This window comes from Monodelphis domestica, chromosome 1, assembly GCF_027887165.1.
Source record: "Monodelphis domestica isolate mMonDom1 chromosome 1, mMonDom1.pri, whole genome shotgun sequence".
In the NCBI taxonomy this organism is placed as follows: domain Eukaryota; kingdom Metazoa; phylum Chordata; class Mammalia; order Didelphimorphia; family Didelphidae; genus Monodelphis; species Monodelphis domestica.
The window spans coordinates 496,919,908-496,940,602 of NC_077227.1; the positions used below are offsets into that span (position 1 = coordinate 496,919,908).

The 20,695-nt window shown below is 35.0% G+C and overlaps 1 pseudogene; it reads left to right on the forward strand.

Moving 5' to 3' along the window:
- The first annotated feature begins 19,595 nt into the window (after positions 1–19,595).
- Positions 19,596–19,701, forward strand: LOC130456733 (U2 spliceosomal RNA; annotated as a pseudogene).
- The last annotated feature ends 994 nt before the right edge of the window (positions 19,702–20,695 follow it).

Here is a 20,695-nt window from a genome sequence, read left to right on the forward strand (position 1 = left end):
TTCAAGTTTTTTTTATTTGCATTTCCAATTCATTGATCTCTGCCCTCCCTACTTTGTTAATATATGCACTCAGGGATATGAATTTTCCTCTAATTACTGCTTTGGCTGCATTCCATAAGGTTTGAAAGGATGTCTCACCATTGTCATTTTCCTTAATGTAATTATTAATGGTTTCTACGTTTTGTTCTCTAACTAACCATATCTGGAATATCATATTATTTAATTTCCAATTAATTTTTGATTTGGTTCTCTATGTACCCTTGCTAATCAATATTTTTATTGCCTTATGATCTGAAAAGGCTGCATTTATTAATTCTGTTTTACTGCATTTGTAAGCCATGTTTCTGTGACTTAGTGTATGGTCAATCTTTGTGAATGTGCCATGTGGTGCTGAGAAGAAGGTGTATTCCTTTTTGTCCCTATTTATTTTTCTCCATATGTCTATTAACTCTAATTTTTATAAGATTTCATTCACTTCTTTTACCTTTTTCTTATTTTTTTATTTCATTTGTCTAAATTTGATAGTGGTTGGTTCAAATCTCCCACTAATATGGTTTTGCTGTCTATTTCCTCCTTTAATTCTTCTAGTGACTCCATTAGAAATTTGGGTGCTATACTATTTGGTGCATATATGTTGATTAGTGATATTTCCTCATTATCCTTTTGTCCCTTTTAACAAAATAGAGTTACCTTCCCTATCCCTTTTAATCAGGTCTATTTTTGCTTTGGCTTTGTCAGATATGATTGCAGCTCCTGCCTTCTTTCAATCATTTGAGGCTCAGAAGGTCTTACTCCATCCTTTAATTCTGACCTTGTGATTGTCTACCCGCTTCATGTGTGTTTCTTGAAGACAAAATATGGTAGGATTTGGGATTCTAATCCATTCTGCTCTCTACGTTTTATGGGTGAGTTCATCCCATTCATGTTCAAAGTTATGATTGTCACTTGTTGAATCCCTGGCATTTTGATATCCTCCCCTAAATCAGACCTTTCTTCTTTAGCTATAACCTTTTAAGCCATTGATTACTTTAAATCAGTCCCCCTTGTCCCCTCTGTTGATATGTTTCCCTTTCTAACCCCTCCCTTTTTGTTCCCTCCCCCTACTCCCTCTCCTTCCTTCCCTTTTTGTTTCCCCCCCTTTCCCCCCTTGGTTTTCCCTTCTCACTTACTCCTTTGGGTAAGATAAAATTCAAGATCCGAATGGATCTGGATGCTCTTCCCTTTGAGAGTTGATTTCACTGAGAGTAAGGTTTAAGTGAAAACTCTCTTCCTCTCCTTATAGGAGAATTCTTCCCCTCCCCTTCCCATGTTTATCTTTGTGTGAGAAAGATTATTCTATTTAGTTCCCCCCCATTTCTTGGAGTATACCTTAATACCATCAATGATTCCCCCCTCCCTTTTTCTTTTCTACCACCCCTTCCCCATATTATCTTGATGCCTTCTACATTCCCTATGAGTGATTCTTCTTACTACTCTAATTTTGATGCACACAATTTTTGAGAGTTACACATTACATTTCCCCCAAATATAATATAATATAATATAATATAATATAATATAATATAATATAATATAATATAATATAATATAATATAATATAATATAATATAATATAATATAATATAATATAATATAATATAATATAATATAATATAATATAATATAATATAATATGATATGATATGATATGATATGATATGATATGATATGATATGATATGATATGATATGATATGATATGATATGATATAATATAATATATAACATAACATAACATAACATAACATAACATAACATAATATAATATAATATAATATAATATATATATATATATAAATTGATATCAATGTAGTCCTTATAGAAGAGAATTTGAATAAACAAAAAAAACGACATTTTTTCCTTATTCTTTCCTTCATATTTACCTTTTCATGTATTCCTTGCCCTTTGTGACTCGATGTCAAATTTTCCACAGAGCTCTGGTCTTTTCTTTGCGAAAACTTGGAAAGCTTCTATTTGTTGAATGCCCATACTTTCTCCTGGATGTATATAGTCAGTTTTGATGGATAGCTGATTCTTGGTTGAAGACCCAGCTCTCTTGCCTTTCTGAAAATCATGTTCCATGCCTTATGGTCATTCAGAGTGGAAATTGCAAGGTCTTGTGTGACCCTGATTGATATTCTTTTATATCTAATTTGTCTTTTTCTGGCTCCTAGTAAGATTTTTTCTTTTGCTTAAAAGCTTTGGAATTTGGCAATTACATTCCTGAGGGTTGTCTTTTGGGGGTTTAGTGTAGAGATTGTTCTGTGAACTCTTTCAATGCCTGTATTTCCCCCTTGTTCTAGAATCTCTGGGCAGTTTTATTTGATGATATCTTTTATTATGAATTTGAGATTATTATTAATTTCTGGCTTTTCTGGTTGGCCAATTATTCTCAGATTGTCTCTCCTTCTTCCATTTTCCAAACCTGTCACCTTATCGGTGAGATATTTTATGTTCTCTTCTAATTTCTTAGTCTTTTGGCTTTGTTTTATTAATTCTTGCTCTTTTGCAAGATCATTGTCTTCCAGTTGCCTGATTCTGACCTTTAAAGCCTGGTTTTCCATTTCAGTTTGGTCAAGCTGTTTATGTAGTTGCGTTTTTTCGTGTTTCAGATTTTTGAGTTCCTTTTGGATTGTTTCCCATTTTTCCTCTCAGAAGGCTTCCATCTTTTTGATAATTTCCGATTTAAATTCTTCAAGAGGTTGTGGAGAATTTCCATTTCCATTGGAAGGTTTTGGTATATTTGCTTGTGTTTTCTCTTCTATCTCCTCTGTTTTTTGTATTTTTGCTCCATAAAATGTGTCTAAAGTCACCCCCTTCTTATAGCTTTTCTTGGTGTTTGGAGGCTTTTGCACTTCTGTACTGTTTGCCATCTCTATCTGAGTGAGGAGGACTGGCTCTTAGTGTATCTATCTGATGGTCCGAGACTTTAGCCTCAAGCAAATTGTCCATTCTACAAAGCTGCTCTGTCTTCCTGGGGCAGCCCAGGGTCTGTCCTCCCCTGCCTGCCCGTGTTTCTCATGTTACTGCACTCAGTTCCCTCCAATTGCTTCTCTGCTGCCTTACTTCCATGCTCTGAGCGTGGCACAGCACTGTCTGCAAGTACCTCAGTGCCTTTGCCAGCCCTGAGGTTTCTGTTCTTTCAGAAGACCCTGCACTCTAAGGGGTCTTGTCTTCCCTGTGCTCTAATTGCTCCTGATGGGATTAGGTTCAGCTGGGTTGGACTGGATTTGCCCTGAAACAGGGACCTTTGGTGAGACTCAGATGAAAGATCCCAGCCAGAGGGCTACAGGCTCCCCCCACACCCATCTCTCTCTGTTTCCCTGCTGTCTGTGTTGGGCACCCCAAGACTGGCTCAGTTTGCTTTCAAGGTGTGTCCTTCAGAATAGCTGGCCCCGAGGCCCTTTTGCTGGCCCTCAGTTTCCTGCTGCAGCCATGGGCACAGGGCTCTGGGTTGGGGGGGGATTGGTCCTGGGACCTTTCTTCTGCCTACCCCTTACTTCTGAGTGATCTAGGGTTCTGGCTTTTGGGGGCATACCTTTTGATCTGAATCCAGGAGGAGGGTTCCCTGGGTCAGTCCTGTTCAGTTTGAATCCCCGTGCCCTAGGAGCATTCAGTTTGTGATTGGTAAGGAAGGGTTTTCAGAGGTCTGAATTTTGCTGCCTCTAAGCCTCTATCTTGACCAGAAGTCAGTGAAGGCCATTTTCTCAGATAATTAAATCTTGAGTTTTATGCAGACCTTCCTAATCTTGTTAAAGTAAGAAGGGAGGAGAAAAGTAGTTTCCAAGACCTGATTTTGTTATTCCAAGTATCTCTATTGTTATTGATCAGGAAATAGCTAAATCAGATCTTCTAAAGAATGGTCTGATTAGGGTGGAATAGTTTTGTAATTCACAGAACCAAGGAAGGAATCACTCTACTCACCACCACAAGCCCATTCAGGATCCAGGGAAAGAGTCTCCTCCTCCAGTCTAGCTCACCAAAACAGAGAGAGCCTGAATCCTCAAGCTGACCTTTTTAAAGGAGTTTTCTCAACCTCACTACCTATTGCTCCCACACTTTATGGGAATCAATTACAGTCTTTCAATTTGCCTAGCACTGTCCAACAGGGGCAGCATTGATCTCTGGAGTTGTCAGTCACTCTAGCAAGTGACTTGTAAACTCTCATACTTAGTGACTGGTAAGTTAGGGCTACTTAAGTTTTTGATTGATTAACTTAAAAGTTGCTGATTGATAGAAAAAGAGAGTTTGATTCACTCTTCCCAAGTTAGTTAATCAATATAAGCCAAAAAGGGGTGTATAGTCCTTAATGAATGAATAGACATTGCAGACTAATTTATTCTACTTGATAACAATCAAAGATTCACCAAACAAGCAAATATTTTGAATGGGTCCTAAAATCATTTGTTTTCCCCATACCTCTCTTTTCTAACTCCTTTTTCTCTGTCACCCTAAATTTAGTAAGCCAGATTCCAAAAGTGAAGGTAGAGGAAAACTCAGACTAAGTTTCCATGATGATATTCAATATACTTCCCATTAGTCAGCAGTCATTTTCTTTCAGTGATAGCCCCTAATTCTTGCAAAAACTCTTGATCATGTCTTTTATAGGGCTTTCTGTTTTGAGACAATGCATTTGGTTTAAAATTAAAATAAAGTTTATGGACTCTTTTCTTGTTTTTCCAGATGAAGTGGAAGGTAATTAAATTTAATTGAGGTAGTGGTTCTAAATGACGACCCTAGATTCAGTAGATAGTACCCATGTGTCTTTCTGTCTTATATGGGAATATATGCATAAAAGCATTTAATAAAAGAGGCTGCACATTGAAAGCTTTCAAAATGAAGTTGATAAAAACAGGATGTGACAGATTTCTTCTTTTATTTGTTAGGGCTTTTGCAATTATGCTTGGTTCTCCAAGGACACATCCTGATGAATGATGTTTCAGGGAAAAGTGCACACACACACACATACACACACACACACACATACACACACACACACACACACACACACACACACACACACCAAGTTTTATTCTTCTCTGCACCTTTGTACATAATAATGAGCCTGGGCAGAGAGAGGTTTAGCTCAAATCTTTAATTCTCATGGCTTGCCTAAAGGCTGATCTGTAGGTAGGCTGAGCCCATAACAATTACATTGTTTGTTATAGGAATAATGAAAGATGGTAATTAGAATGATGCTCTTAAAATTACCTGGTCTTCGTAATATATGCTTCCTAAATTAGCTTGGCAAAAGTGGCTTGTAACAGTTTTAGTACATATTAGTGGAAAGCAATTAGGCATCTAAATAACCATGATGAAAGACTTTTAGTAAATGGCTGAGTTTATAATTGTGGTCACTTTGTTACTTCCAGGAACAATAAGGGGTGAAAAGTGTTGAGACATTATTGACATTAAATCTGCTTATACATGCCCTAGGAAGTAGACACTGAACCATTCTTACAATTAGTCTCATAACTACAATAGATCTCATATTTGCAAAACACTAAAAATATATTATTTTCATTTAGACCTTACAACAGTGATGTTAGCTTGCTATTCTGAGCATCAACAATTCAGTTAGGTTACCCAAATTGATAGCATAATGTTGGCCTATAACTCATGCACATCATTTTCCAGAGGATAGCCCAAAATGGATGGATAGACTGTCTACTTTGACAGAATTACCTGAATCACTGCAAACCTCAATTTCATTTTGTGCTGAGTAGATCCACACTTTCTTTTTTTTTCTTAAACCCTTACTTTCTGTCTTATAATCAGTATTGTGTATTGAGCCTAAGGCATAAGAGAGATAAAGGCTAAGCAATGGGAATTAAGTGACTTGTCCAATGTTAAACAATTTAGGGAAAGTATCTGACATCGGATCTGAATACTGGAATCCCCACTTCTAGTCCTGGCTTTCAATCCATTGAGCCATCTAGCTAATCCCCTATTTTACACCATAACTATTTCCAATATTTCTTCTTTTTTCCATCAAATGTTTCATCATATTACTGAAAAATAGTTAAGCAAATTGTTCATTTATTTCAGTGTTGTCTGACTTTTTGTGGCCCCAGTTAGTGTTTTATTGGCAGAGATACTGGAGTGGTTTACTATTACCTTCTGTAGCTCATTTCACAGATGAAAAAAGTGAGGCAAATAGGATTAGTGGACTTGCCCAGGGTCACATAATTGATAAGTGTCTGAGGCCAGTTTTGAACTGAAGAAGAAGAGTCTTCCTGACTTCAGGTCTGGAAATCTATTCACTGTTCCCCATAGTTATAAATCTTGTCAGCAAAAAAGACCATAATTTATGGAATATACAATATCCCACATCTATAATCCCCTCATCTCTTTTTCTAGAGATAAATATGTTTCTTTATAATATATTTTACCCAATTGATTCATATGCCATAATTTGTTTAGCCATGAACTAATGAATAGATTTCTACTATAGGACATCTATGGTTTATACTGGGCTACCAAGTTCTATTACCTCCACCATTTATAATATCCAGTGTCTAATTGAAACATTGGAATTATATTTGACTTTTCTTTCTCTCATATCCCCCCAATTCTTTTCATTATCAAACTTTGTCAGTTATGCTTCTATAACATCTTTTTTTCTAGATAGCACCATCTTTGATCCTCTATAGTCATAAAGATTATAGGCCAATACTCCTATAATCTAGAATATTAGAATAACTTTCTGCTTGTTCTCACTTCTAGACTCCTTTCTCTTCACCTGTGCTCTACAGAGCTGCCAAAAATGTCTCTCACTGTTTAGATATGCCATATGTAGCTGCTACATGAAAATCTTCCCCAACTCTAATATTTGTATGATAAAATACAAAATGCTTTACATAGCATTAAAGTCCTCTACTAACCCAAGGAAACTTCTTTTCCTGCATTATTTCACTTTATTCCCTTCATGTAAACTGTTTTAATCATACCAAATTAGTCATTTTTATCAAATTTCACATTCTATCTCCTTTCTCTATGAATTTGTAGAAATCATTCCTCCATCTGAAATATAGAATTTCATCTTCTCTGCCTTTTAGTTCTTAGCCTCCTTCAAGGAACAATTCATGTACTTGTATTTCAAGTATCTTTTGTGGACTTCTCAGTTGTAAATGTTTTTTCTTTCTCCTCTAGTAGAAGAAATGTTTTTATCTCTTTCTCAAGGTCACAGATGATTTTACCATTGTCTTTCAAAAACCAGTACCTACTACAGTTTCATAACCCATAATAGGTATTTAATAAATATTTATTGATGTGTTGAATGGGATTATAGAATTCAATTGAAATTTGCCCATTTCTTTAAAATATATTTGTTCAAGACACTGAATTCTGTATTAGGTATTTGAAGAAGGAAAATAACTGAGCCTTTGCATTCAAGGAGACAACAATCTAGTAGGGGGATAAAACATTTTTACAAGTCATTACAATATGTTAAATATGATAAGTGGAATGGGGAATGTCAATAAAGTGGGATGAGAAGGAATCATTTCTGCCTAAGGGTTGCTTAGGAAGGAAGAAAAAAAGATTTTTTAAAAATAGGTCACGTCTGAATTAGACACTGGATTTTAACAGGCAAGAGGTATAGGCAGATCCTGTACGAGGTATAGGGGATAATCTATGGAAACACTCAGAGGTGTTGAGGAAAACAAGGAAGCATCAGAGAATAGCCAGTAGTACAGTCTGCCTGAGATGCAGAGAATAGGTAGAGAAGCAGTAAAAACAAGTCTAGAATGACTTTGAATATCATGATAAGAGGCTTCATTTCCCTCTTGTTGGCAGTGGGGAGCCACATAAAATTCCTAAAGAAATGGTACCCTCTGACAGATACATGATATCATCTAAATGCCTAAAGATTTGTTAGAGTAATGGCATGTTTCTTAGCAATATTGTTAGACATGACACAGTGGTCAGCAGAGTTCAAGAAGAGAGAAGAAAAATGTGTGCTTCTACAGAAGCTAGAACATAATCAAGGCATGTTTCTTCTTTTTTTGAAGTTCATTGCTATCATGTAAGAATGGTCTGTGAAGGTCCTCTCTAGCCATTCCAGGACACTTTCATTTTGAAATTTTCCCCAAATTGGTATTACTGAGTATAATGTGTTAACTGTCTTATAAGTCAAGTCTCTTCCCCTCTCAAAAAACAAAACAAAAAACAAACAAATGGAAATAAAATCACCTTGACCAGAAATATGCAGATGCCTTAGATGAAAATGATTTGGGGATTGGGATTCATGGCGTAATTGCTTCAACTACATCACTCTGCCCTCAGGGGCATATCTCAGCATCTCTTATGTCCTGGGCCTTTAGTACCACTGGATAGAAAATGCATTCTCTATGTCATCTGTCTGTGAGAGGAAAACAAAAAGCTATAAATTCCTATAGTAGTCAGAATCCTCATTTGAACAATTCTACTATAATATTAGTAAATGATCTGTCAGATGCAATCCAGGGGCTATATGAATGACATACAGTAGACATGTTAATCAGGGACTATTCCCTATTCACATCTTGGCATATTGAGTTTTTGCTTCCCAGATAATGCATTATTTCAGAATTTTATCTCTTGTTTCCAAAAGCCTGTTTCCTTTGGTGCTTTAGCTTTCTGTCGATATCAGACAAGATTTCATGTGTGCAATGTCACTGTTGAAAATACAAGGCCACCTTTAGATTGCCCATGTAGATTTTTTTTTGTATTAAAATCCTATCTCCATAGCAGGAGGAAGCCTGGTTATTTTTATTTTGGCTCTGACTACAAAAGGGAGCAATAAGCAAACAGCATTATTCTTCCTTCTGTTACTTTTGCTGAAATCTCATCCAATGGTAAAATTCACAAATGTTGTTTGTCCATACAGGCTCAATAAAAAAAAAAATATATATATATATGTATATATATATATATACATATATGTGTGTGTATATTTGAACAGTTACATGTATGTGTTCATATGTGTGTATATGTATCTATATTCATATGTGTATGATACTGTAAGGGGTAGAAATTGTCAGGGGTTTTTATAAAAGGTTGGACTGGATTATTTAAGAATAGGGTCACCAGAAATTTAATTAAATCCCAAAAGATTTATTTATCAATTTTATTTATAAAATAGAGAAAGTGAAAGTAAGAAAAATCAGAGAGAGGATAGGGTAAGATATCTAGCCTACAGACTAAGAATTTTGTTCTGGCCCTGGCTCAACCCAGGCAAAGCTAATTAGTCCTTAGCCTGAGGGTCCTTGGCCTTGAGACAAGCCTCTCTCAAGAGGGGAGGCCTCTCCTGAGGCTGGTCCCTTCAGAAAATCCAGGAAAGGAGTCAGCCTTTTTCACTCACCACGTGTGAGTCCAAAGGGAAGCAGTCTGAGATCTCAAGCCTGAGCTCCTACAAAGTTAGGTCAAAGACCAAAGAGAGAAGCAAGCCCTCACAGGAAGTTTCTTGGCATTTTTAAAGACCATTTCTTTTAATCACTTCCTGTGACTTCCTCCACTTTGACATGTACCAATTACAGCTAAAACTTTGCTTAGGACTGTCCAGGAGGCAGTCAGTTGATTCTGATTCGTCACCCACATGTGGGTCACAGACCTCCCCCACTCAATCTTGATTGGGGCGTATATACTTTTGGTGATTAAATAAATATAAGAATGGACAGGGGAGAGTTAATTTAATCTTCACAATGTAAAAATCATGCACCAAAATGGCTTCTATTAGCACTGACTTAAAAAGAAATGTCCCAAAAGTTTTTGTGCATTTTAATGTTTAATAGCTTAAAATAGTGCCTTAGGGCATAATACATATTTAGTAAATATTGATGCTTTCATAGCTTAAAACTGCTTGAAGACTTTTGGGATATCCTGTGTATAGTCAGAAGTTGAGGTATATACATCATTTATGATTTCTGGGCTTCAGTTTCCTCATCTGTGAAAAGAAAATTTGTACAATATGACTTGTGAGGTACCTTCCAGGTTTAGAATCAAATGATCTTCCATTTACAAATGGGGAAATTGAGTCTCAAAGAGTCTGAAATCTTGGGGCCCATACTTAAGCCACATCTTTGGACTCCCAAACCCAGCTCTTTTCACTATAACACCTGCCTTGCAATAGAACTTCATCTTCAATTCAATTAAATGATCACTAATTAAGTTCCTCCTAGGTGCAAGATGTTATGATAGTTGTCAGTTTAACATAGTGAGTGTCGTTATTACCCTAGTGATTCATTTCTTTTTCTGCAAGTGAAATCATGATTTCATAATTTTTAAGCCCTAAATAGCTCCTTTTGGCTTTGAAGGCAGTTCTTTCCAACAAGAGTGATTTCCAACCAGGTTAAAGTTAATTACTGAACAAGTATTTTCTTCCTCATCAGTAGGAGATCATACAAGCTCATCACATGTCCAAGTATTTTTGCCTATGGCTGTCTCTGCCTAGCACCAAAACAATTAGGCAATTCAGTTCTTTAATACTGATATATATATATATATATATATATAAGTATATATGTATACATATTCATACATATAGTATAAAGATTACTGACGTTAAAGTCAGAGCATCTGGGTTTCAATCCTGCCATTCCTACTTACTGCCTATGTCACCTTGTCTCTTAACTTAGAGTGTGCTGGAGTGGCACAGGAGAACTTATTGTTAAATTTTCAGTGTGAACATTTACATCTTGGCAGTTGGAAAATGTGATCAACCAGGCCTTTACTACTGTTTTATTAATTGCCTATACTTAAGAAGTGATGGAGAAAATTCTATTAATGCAGATTGCATTTTAAAATGTATCCTGAGTAAATTTTTTTTGGGGGGGAGGGAAGAATCCAGTTGTTAAATGTTTACCAGCATACTCAAACATTTAATTTTCGTGGACCTCAATTTTATCATTTGTAAAATGAGAGGGTAGGACCCATTAGTCTCTTGAGTTCCCTTCAAGTTCTAGATGTATGGTCTCATGATTCAAGGACTTGTAATTTCATCAAAGCAGGTACTCCTTTTACTAATTTAGATCATGTTCCTTCTGTAACCTAGGAAAGAATTTCTATTTGCTAAAAAATGTTATCACCCTGTGGCCATAGCCACATAGCAATGAACCTTCTCCATACTTGTCTAGGCTGGGCTTCAAATAATAGATATCTAGTCCTTTAATGAGTTCATCTGGCTCTACAGGACTTGCCAAGGCTTATACTCTCCTTGGCATGTCCTTTAAAACCCCAAGGCCACTTCTAGGCAATCATTAGGCACAGGGAAAGTATGTTAATACAGTGAGTGCATCAACATTAAAAAAAAGACAAAAAACAACAAACCTCCCCCCCAAAAAAGTCCAAAAAAATACAGATGTATGTTCAGTCATCTTTCCTCCCCTTAAGACAATTTTATATAAAATGCTCCAGGCTCAGTTAGAAACCCAGGTTACACAAACAAATAAAATATCATTTAAACAAATTGACTTAATGGATGTGCCTAACTGGCTGAAATGAACAATCGGTTCCATAAAATAGTGGACCTGACTGGGCTTGTAGCAATAGTTGGTTTCTTCATTTTATATATATATATATGTGTGTGTGTGTGTGTGTGTGTGTGTGTGTGTGTGTGTGTGTGTGTACATATATATGTATGTATGTGTGTTACATTTATTTACAATTAATAAGGAATATCAGAAAAATACAAAATGGAGTGTTTTTAATTGGCTCCCTTGATGAAGGCTTTGCAAAGAGATAATTGGTGTGGTGTGGTGTGGTGTGTGTGTGTGTGTGTGTGTGTGTGTGTGTGTGTGTGTGTGTGTGTAGCAGCTGTTGCTAAGAGGCAGGAAAGAAAATTACACTGAATGTTTAAACACCACCTTATTAGAATAAATACAACCTCCAGTCTTTTTTTCTCCAATTTTCTGAGGGGTAATATGCAGAACCAACTGGCCAAGTTTCTTTCCAAGCAGTACACTTTTCAGACTCCTCTCTAAGGAGAAAATAGGGGTCATAGACATTATAGTTCTCAAGCCAAAATGGGCCTAGAAACAAAGGGCAAACAGAAAAATCATCAGAGTATCTCTGCCACTAGCTAAGCATTTGAGTATCAGCACTAGACCTAGTCTAGAAACCTTATGGGAGTCCTCATCATGATCTTTTTCTATCATTTCCAGGTCACCTTTAACCTAACTAGAATTTCTCTGCTGACACAATGTGAGTGTGTGTGAAACAACTGTGGGAGTTATAGGGGAGGATTGAGAGTTTATCTAAATTGCATTGTTAGTCTCTTGAGATTTGATAACTTCTGTGGTATGCCTAAAATGTGTACATATTTTCCTTCTCCAAGGCTTTGAAAAGCATCAAAAACTAACAAAGGAGATCCATTGGAAATAAACCAAATCTGTAACATGCTTCATTAAAGAGTGAGTTTTTAAGTCTAAAGAATGAGTGACTGAAAGAGTGATAGAAAGACAGTATCAGTGATATGGACAGATTATAATAGGAAAAGATCATAGATGTTGAGCTGAAAAAGACTATACATATCACATAGTCTATCACACAGTCTAACCTCTTCCCATTGTAGATGAATAAATTAAAGGTCAGAGCAGTTGAGACTTAGCTAAGGCCACATGCATAGTAAGGTATGATTTGAATCTAGGTCTTCTGACTCCAGTGACAGTGTTCTATTTTCCCATGCCCCCTCTTGAAGTAACATGAGATGGAGTGTTCAGAACACTGTATCTGGACTCCAAGCATCATGGTTCAAATTGTAATTCTATTACTTACTACTTGTGTGATCTTCAGTAACTCATATTCCCTCCCTAGAGCTCTATTTCATTGAATTTTGATTGAATGATTTGATTGAAAATTGAATGATTTACCTCCTAGCAAAAACAACAACAACAAAACAACAACAACAACAACAACAAAACCTTGAGACCTCCGATTATCTAAATTTAATTTATATTTAGAGGAAGCTGAGTGATATATTAGATAGAATGTTAGACTGGGAGTCAAGAAAACCTTGTTCAAATTTAATCTCCAGCACTTACTAGCTGAATAACCTTGGATTAGTCAATTGACCTGTCTGTTAGCTAGGAAAATGTGAATAATAATATTCTCTACCTTAAAAATGATTATTTATTTTATTTATTTTTTCACAATTAATCAGAAGGTTGCTGTGAGGATCAAATAAGATGGCATCCATACAGCACTTTGCAAACTTTAAAGAACTATAAAATGATCATTATTATTATTGTTATGCATATACATATATATGTACAGTTAGGTGGCTTGAAATCTGACTTGAATTTGAAGTTTGGCTTATACACTTGCTAACTGTGTGACTACAGGTAAATTACTTAAACTATTTGATTCAATTTCTTCATCTATAAAATGGAGATAAAGATATTACTTATTTCTTATAGTTGTTTTGAGAATCAAATAAATTGGATATGAAAAGCACTTTGTAAACTTTAAAGTGTTATACAAATATGTTATATATTTCTTCTTTTTATCATTATTATTTAAAATGTATATTTTCATTTTTCCCCAATAAAAGATGAGCTCTTTGTGGACAGAGACTATTTCATTCTTTTTCCTTATAATCTTAGCACCTAACAATGTCTGACCCAAAGTAGGCTCTCAATAGATACTATTTGATTGATTGATCTCCTCCTATATCTTTTTCAATCCCTTTCTTACTGTGCCTCTTCCCAGGTTAACTTGCTATCACAAATCTGCCTCCTTCCACCCCTCCTGAACCTGCAAGGTTTCTCTGCATCTTATTAGAGAAAAGGCAAAAGTTAAAACATAGCCATTCCTGTAAAAATGTTGTGCCTTGTAGAAGAAAGTTAAGCCCATATGGTTTATTTCTCTAACAGTCCCCCCTGTAAAGTCTGACTATAAAGTATTTTCCTGAAATTTCAGACTTGATTGTCAGATGCTGCATTACAATTTTACATCACACAAATATATCTCTTTGGTGAAAGATCTCCCAGACCATGAGAGTTAGTTATCAATGAGCTGGAAAGTCACTTGAATTTTGAAGGTAGAATATGAGTCGTCTAATTCTATTTGCATAAAATTCCATGAAGATTCGCTTTTGGAAACCATCACAGAGAAGTTCACTAAAGGTCTTTGGTGTATACATCTATAATTCACTCAGCCTTATGGACATTCTTATGAATGGAAGGAGAGATATAACTGGAAGCTTAAACTTCTAATAATTCTAGGGATGTGTTGTGAAAGGTATCTTTTAAAATATATAATGTAATACTTCATATACACATGCATTCTTATCTAGCATTCTTATACATATCTAATTTTCTTCATATTTTAATGTAATTATTTGAAAAATACATTTTAATTTTAATTGAGGAAGAGTAGAAGTCATTTTATATTTCTATTATGGAGAGAAACTATTAATACCATTACTAAAAATGAATATTGGAAAAACATCATTTACTCCTTTAGTGTTCTATGAGAAATCTAAGAAAATCCTATGTAAATTTTTAACTAAAATGTAGAGAATATTATTTTATCTTCTGAGTTTTCCCCCCATTTTCATAGAGAGGTTCCTAGAAAATTCTATAAGTCTATAAGTTATAGGATAGTTAAAGATAGGAATTGATAAAGGGAGTTTCTTTAATAAGAATTCCATACATAGATGTAACCACAAGTTGGGGGAAAAAAGGCATAAAGGATCACTGGAAGACTATAAAATGTGCTTAATAATCATTACCATTTGACTGAAATGTCAATATATAAAATAGTACAACCAAGTCCACCTAGTATTTTACAAAATGAGACAAATAGTGTCAGGTTTATTTTTCTTTTTGCTACTATTTTTTATAAAAAGGACAACTTCATATTGCTTATTTGAGAATAATACTTGGTGATTTATTTACTAGAAGAAGTGGAGAACTAAGACAAAGATTATTTCTGATTCAAAAGACCACATAAGTCAAACCTTCATAATTCAACCAAAAGGACCAAGATAATCCACAAATTACTTCTTTCCTCTGCATGTGTGGCAGAAATGTATGTTATCATCCTCAGTCAGAGATTTGCCTTTCATTAAGTTTTAATTAAATCAGTTAAAAATTAAAACATTAAATATTAAAACATTTTGTCTACATATGCGAAGAGGAATACAAAGAAATTATCAGAATATTCCAAAAATATCTCCCCCCCCCATCCCTCATTCTTAAAGCTTCTCTAGGTAATATCTCTATTTTCTATTTTTGTGGGCACAGAAAGACAAATTCTTATTCACTCCATGTAACTGGTGGATTTTTTATTCCCCACCATGAATTGAGGGGTAATATTGAGACTCATCCATTGAGAAACTGATCTAGAGTGCAACAAGCTCATATTAAATAAATATTTCTGCCTAATCATCTAATTATTTTACTGCATGGATGTGTATGACAACCAACAACTTATTGCATAAGACCCTGCGCTCTGTTTTCTGAAAACCCAATAAGGCTATGTTAGAGCTAATTGGTGTATGAGAATGGAGACTCTAAATGACTGCCAAAGTGTAATTGTCACCCAAGACTTCCCTGTAGTAACAGTTGTGGGAGATCATGAATCATCTTCCTTGAGCTGATTTCTTCTGTCATATTGCTACTGAATGTTTCAGAAACAAAACTGTTTTATGAAGAATTTAACTTGTCAAGCTTTTATGAGATAATTCAAGAATCTCTCTTTTTAACAAATAACCTAGAAGACTATGTACAAGTCTATGGGGCTATTTGAATATATTTCTTGCCATTTCAAGCTAATATTAGGTAATATAACAACTTGCTACAGAAAAGGATTTTGGTGTACAACCAAAATTTTGATTGTCCCTTCTCAACCATAAATTTTCTCTTTATGATGAGGACTACCAGATCATGGAACCCCATTAAAAGGAGATATTTTGGTGAATTTAAGAAAAGAGTTCTTTCATTAAAAATGTACCGATATGCACAAAATATATTGCTTAGTACAAATATGTAAATGCTAAAATTTAAAGATGTAATTCTTCATAGCAAAGACATGGGGCAGTGACAGCTAGGTAGTTCAGTCAATTGAGAGCCTGAACTAGAGATGAGAGGTCCTAAGTTCAAATTTGGCCTCAGACACTTCCAAGCTGTGTGACCCTGAGCAAGTAACCTAACCCCTATTGCCTAGCCCTTATCCCTTCCTCTGCCTTGGAACCAATACATAGTATTGATTCTAAGATGGAAGGTAAGGGTTTAAAAAGAAGACATAGGCACAAATATTCAGTTTAATAAATGAAATTCTGGACTTAAAAATCAGACGTAGGTTCAAATTCCTCCAAAGATATTAACTAGTAATATTACTTTAGGTAAATCCCTTGACCTTTCTGAATTTCAGAATCCTTATTAAAAAAACAAGAGAATAATGAAATAAGCAAGATTACTTTACAGGGTTGTGATGCATATTAAGTGAAATAATGGAATTTTAAAGTGCTTCATATTCAAATATGTGTGAATTGTTACTATTATTATTTCTTATTTTTATTTATTTATTTATTTGAGCATTTCCAAACATTATTCACTGGAGACAAAGATCATTTTCTTTTCCTCCCCCCCACCCCCACCTCTCCTATAGCTGACGCACAATTCCACAGGGTATCACATGTGTTCTTGATTCAAACCCATTTGCAATAGAGTTCATTTAGAGTCTCTTCTCAGACATATCCCCTCAACCCCTGTAGTCAAGCAGTTGCTTTTCCTAAGTGTTTTTACTCCCACAGTTTGTCCTCTGCTTGTGGATAGTGTTTTTTCTCCTAGATCTCTGCAGATTGTTCAGGGCTATTGCATTGCCACTAATGGAGAATTCCATTACGTTTGATTGTACCACAGTGTATCAGTCTCTGTGTACAATGTTTTCCTGGTTCTGCTCCTTTCGTTCTGTATCACTTCCTGGAGGTTGTTCCAGTCTCCATGGAATTCCTCCATTTTATTATTCCTTTTAGCACAATAGTATTCCATAATCAACATATACCACAATTTGTTCAGCCATTCCCCAATTGATGGGTATCCCCTCATTTTCCAATTTTGGGCCACCAGAAAGAGCATAGCTATGAATATTATCGTACAAGTCTTTTTCCTTATTATCTCTTTGGGGTACAGACCCAGCAGTGCTATGGCTAGATCAAAGGGCAGACAGTCTTTTATCGCCCTTTGGGCATAGTTCCAAATTGCCCTCCAGAAATGTTGGATCAATTCACAACTCCAACAACAATGAATTAATGTCCCTACTTTGCCACATCCCCTCCATCATTCACTACTTTCCTCTGCTGTCATTTTAGCCAATCTGCTAGGTGTGAGGTGATACCTCAGAGTTGTTTTGATTTGCATTTCTCTGATTGTAAGAGATTTAGAACACTTTTTCATGTGCTTATTAATAGTTTTGATTTCTTTATCTGAAAACTGCCTATTCATGTCCCTTGCCCATTTATCAATTAGAGAATGGCTTGATTTTTTGTTCAATTGATTTAGCTCTTTGTAAATTTGAGTAATTAAACCTTAGTCAGAGGTTTTTATGAAGATTGATTCCAAATTTGTTGCTTCCCTTCTGATTTTATTTACATTGGTTTTGTTTGTACAAATACTTTTTAATTTGATGTAGTCAAAATTATTTATTTTACTTTTTGTGACTCTTTCTATATCTTGCTTGGTTTTAAAAGAGTTCTGACATGTATACTATTCTGTGTTCACCTAATTTACTTATAGTTTCCTTCTTTATGTTCAAGTCATTCACCCATTTTGAATTTATTTTGGTGTAGGGTATGAGGTGTTGATCCAAACCTAATCTCTCCCACACTGCCTTCCAATTTTCCTAGCAGTTTTTATCGAATAGTGGGTTTTTGTCCCAAAAGCTGGGATCTTTGGGTTTATCATATACTGTCTTGCTGAGGTCACTTGCCCCAAGTCTATTCCACTGATTCTCCTTTCTGTCTCTTAGACAGTACCAAATTGTTTTGATGACTGCTGCTTTGTAATATAGTTTGAGATCTGGGACTGCAAGGACAACTTCCTTTGTATTTTTTTTTTCATTATTTCCCTGGATATCCTTGATCCTTTGTTCTTCCAAATAAACTTTGTTATGTTTTTTTTCTAAATCAGTAAAGAACATTTTTGGAAGTTCAATGGGTATAGCACTAAACAGGTAAATAAGTTTGGGTAGGATGTTCATTTTTGTTATATTGGCTCGTCCTACCCATGAGCAGTTAATGTTTTTCCAATTGTTCAAGTCTAGTTTTAGTAGTGTGGAGAGTGTTTTGTAGTTGTGTTCATATAGTTCCTGTGTTTGTCTCAGGAGATAGATTCCTAGATATTTTATTTTGTCTAAGGTGATTTTGAATGGGATTTCTCTTTCTAGTTTTTGCTGCTGAGCTGTGTTGGAGATATATGGAAATGCTGATGACTTATGCAGATTTATTTTGTATCCTGCAACTTTGCTAAAGTTGTTGATCATTTCTATTAGCTTTTTGGTTGAATCTCTAGGATTCTTTAAGTAGACCATCATGTCATCCACAAAGAGCGATAACTTTGTGTCCTCCTTGCCTATTTTGATGCCTTCAATTCCCTTATATTCTGTAATTGCTCCTGAAGGTGTTTCTAGTACAATGTCAAACAATAGAGGTGATAATGGGCGTCCTTGTTTCACTCCTGATCTTAATGGGAATGCATCTAGTTTATGCCCATTGCAGATGATATTGGCTGATGGTTTTAGATATATACTGTTTATTATTTTTAGGAATGACCCTTCTATTCTTATGCTTTCTAGTGTTTTTAATAGGAATGGATGTTGTATTTATCAAAAGCTTTTTCTGCATCTATTGAAATAATCATGTGATTTTTGTTGGTTTACTTGTTGATATGGCCAATTATGTGGATGATTTTCCTAATATTGAACCAGCCTTGCATCCCTGGTATAAATCCTACTTTATCATGGTGGATGACCTTTCTGATAATTTGCTGGAGTCTTTTTGCTAGTATTCTATTTAAGATATTTGCATCTATATTCATTAGGGAGATTGGTCTCTAATTTTCTTTCTCTGTTTTTGACCTGCCTGGTTTTGGAATCAATACCATGTTTGTGTCATAAAAGGAGTTTGGTAGAACTTTCTCTTTGCTTATTATGTCAAATAGTTTGTATAGTATTGGGATTAACTGTTTTTTGAATGTTTGATAGAATTCACTTGTGAATCCATCTGTCCCTGGGTATTTTTTCTTAGGGAGTTCTTTGATGGCCTGTTGGATTTCATTTTCTGATATGGGATTATTTAAGAATTCTATTTCTTCTTCTGTTAGTGTAGGCAGTTTGTATTTTTGTATATATTTTTCCATATCTCCTAGATTGGTATATTTATTGCCATATAATTGGGCAAAGTAATTTTTAATTATTGCCTTAATTTCCTCCTCGTTGGAGGTGATGTCCCCCTTTTCATCTTTGATGCTGTTAATTTGCTTTTCTTCTTTCCTTTTTTTAAATTTGATTGACCAGTACTTTGTCTATATTGTTTTTTTTTATAGTACCAGCTTCTAGTCTTATTTATTAAATCAATAGTTTGCTTCTCGGCATTTTGGCTAAGATCATGTGTAGTATCTGTTCTTATCAGTGAATTGTTATTATTAATAAGAATGGATTTATTGTTATTATTAGGTGAATTCATTTAATATCGTGGCTTTGTTCCATAGATATAATTTTTGAAGGGAAATGGAAAGAAGTTACAGAGAAGAATGTATAAGTTGCAATCTGTATCATGGGAAGGAGTGTCCACATGGATGAGATAAGAGCTGCATTGAACTATTGAGGTTTTTATTAATTACTACAATATTTTAATATTTTTCTAAAATCTTATCTCAAATACCATGTTATGGGAGATAGTTTTCCTTTCCCCCAGGTACTACTGTCTTCTCTCCTAATGGTACCTCTATATGTTTTCTTTTCATTTATTGAGACTTTATTAGCTTTTAATTAGGCAATTAGTTTTTAAGAATTTTTTTTTACTAAGGTGACATATTGTAAACAATTAGTACAAACATTCCCCTAACATTAGGGAAAGTGGGTTCAAGTTTGGTGATGTGATTAGGGAAGGAATTCATTACTCATTTTACTAGAAGTCCTTTCTTCAATTTGTGGGGCTCCAATGATTTTTCCTTTAGGCATAATGTTATTTTCTGCTGAGTTTCTTGTAGAGACCTGAAGGTGCCTTTCCTCAGTTTCTAGTTGTTGACTCTCAATGCAAGTGCATGCCATCCGCTGTTGCCTTTTCAGGGTCTTTGAGAAGAAATCAAAATCCTCTGAAATTCTGAAGTTTACAGGGTTGTTTATGGTCAAAGTTAGGTCAGGAATGGATACAAGACTTCTCATCCCCTTTCCACCAACAATAATAATTTATTCTCAGGCCCTTGGGTAGAACTTACTCTCTGTGAATTGGCCAATCACTTGAATACTGTGCTTTAAATCAACTTGCTATTTAAAGAAGATGTAGAAGTTGCATCAAGGCTTGCATGAGTTTAATGCCATAGATAGAAAATCAGATAAGTAGATAGATAGATAGATAGATAGATAGAAAAACAAGAAAAACAAGAAAAAACAGAAAGAGAAAGAAAGAAAGAAAGAAAGAAAGAAAGAAAGAAAGAAAGAAAGAAAGAAAGAAAGAA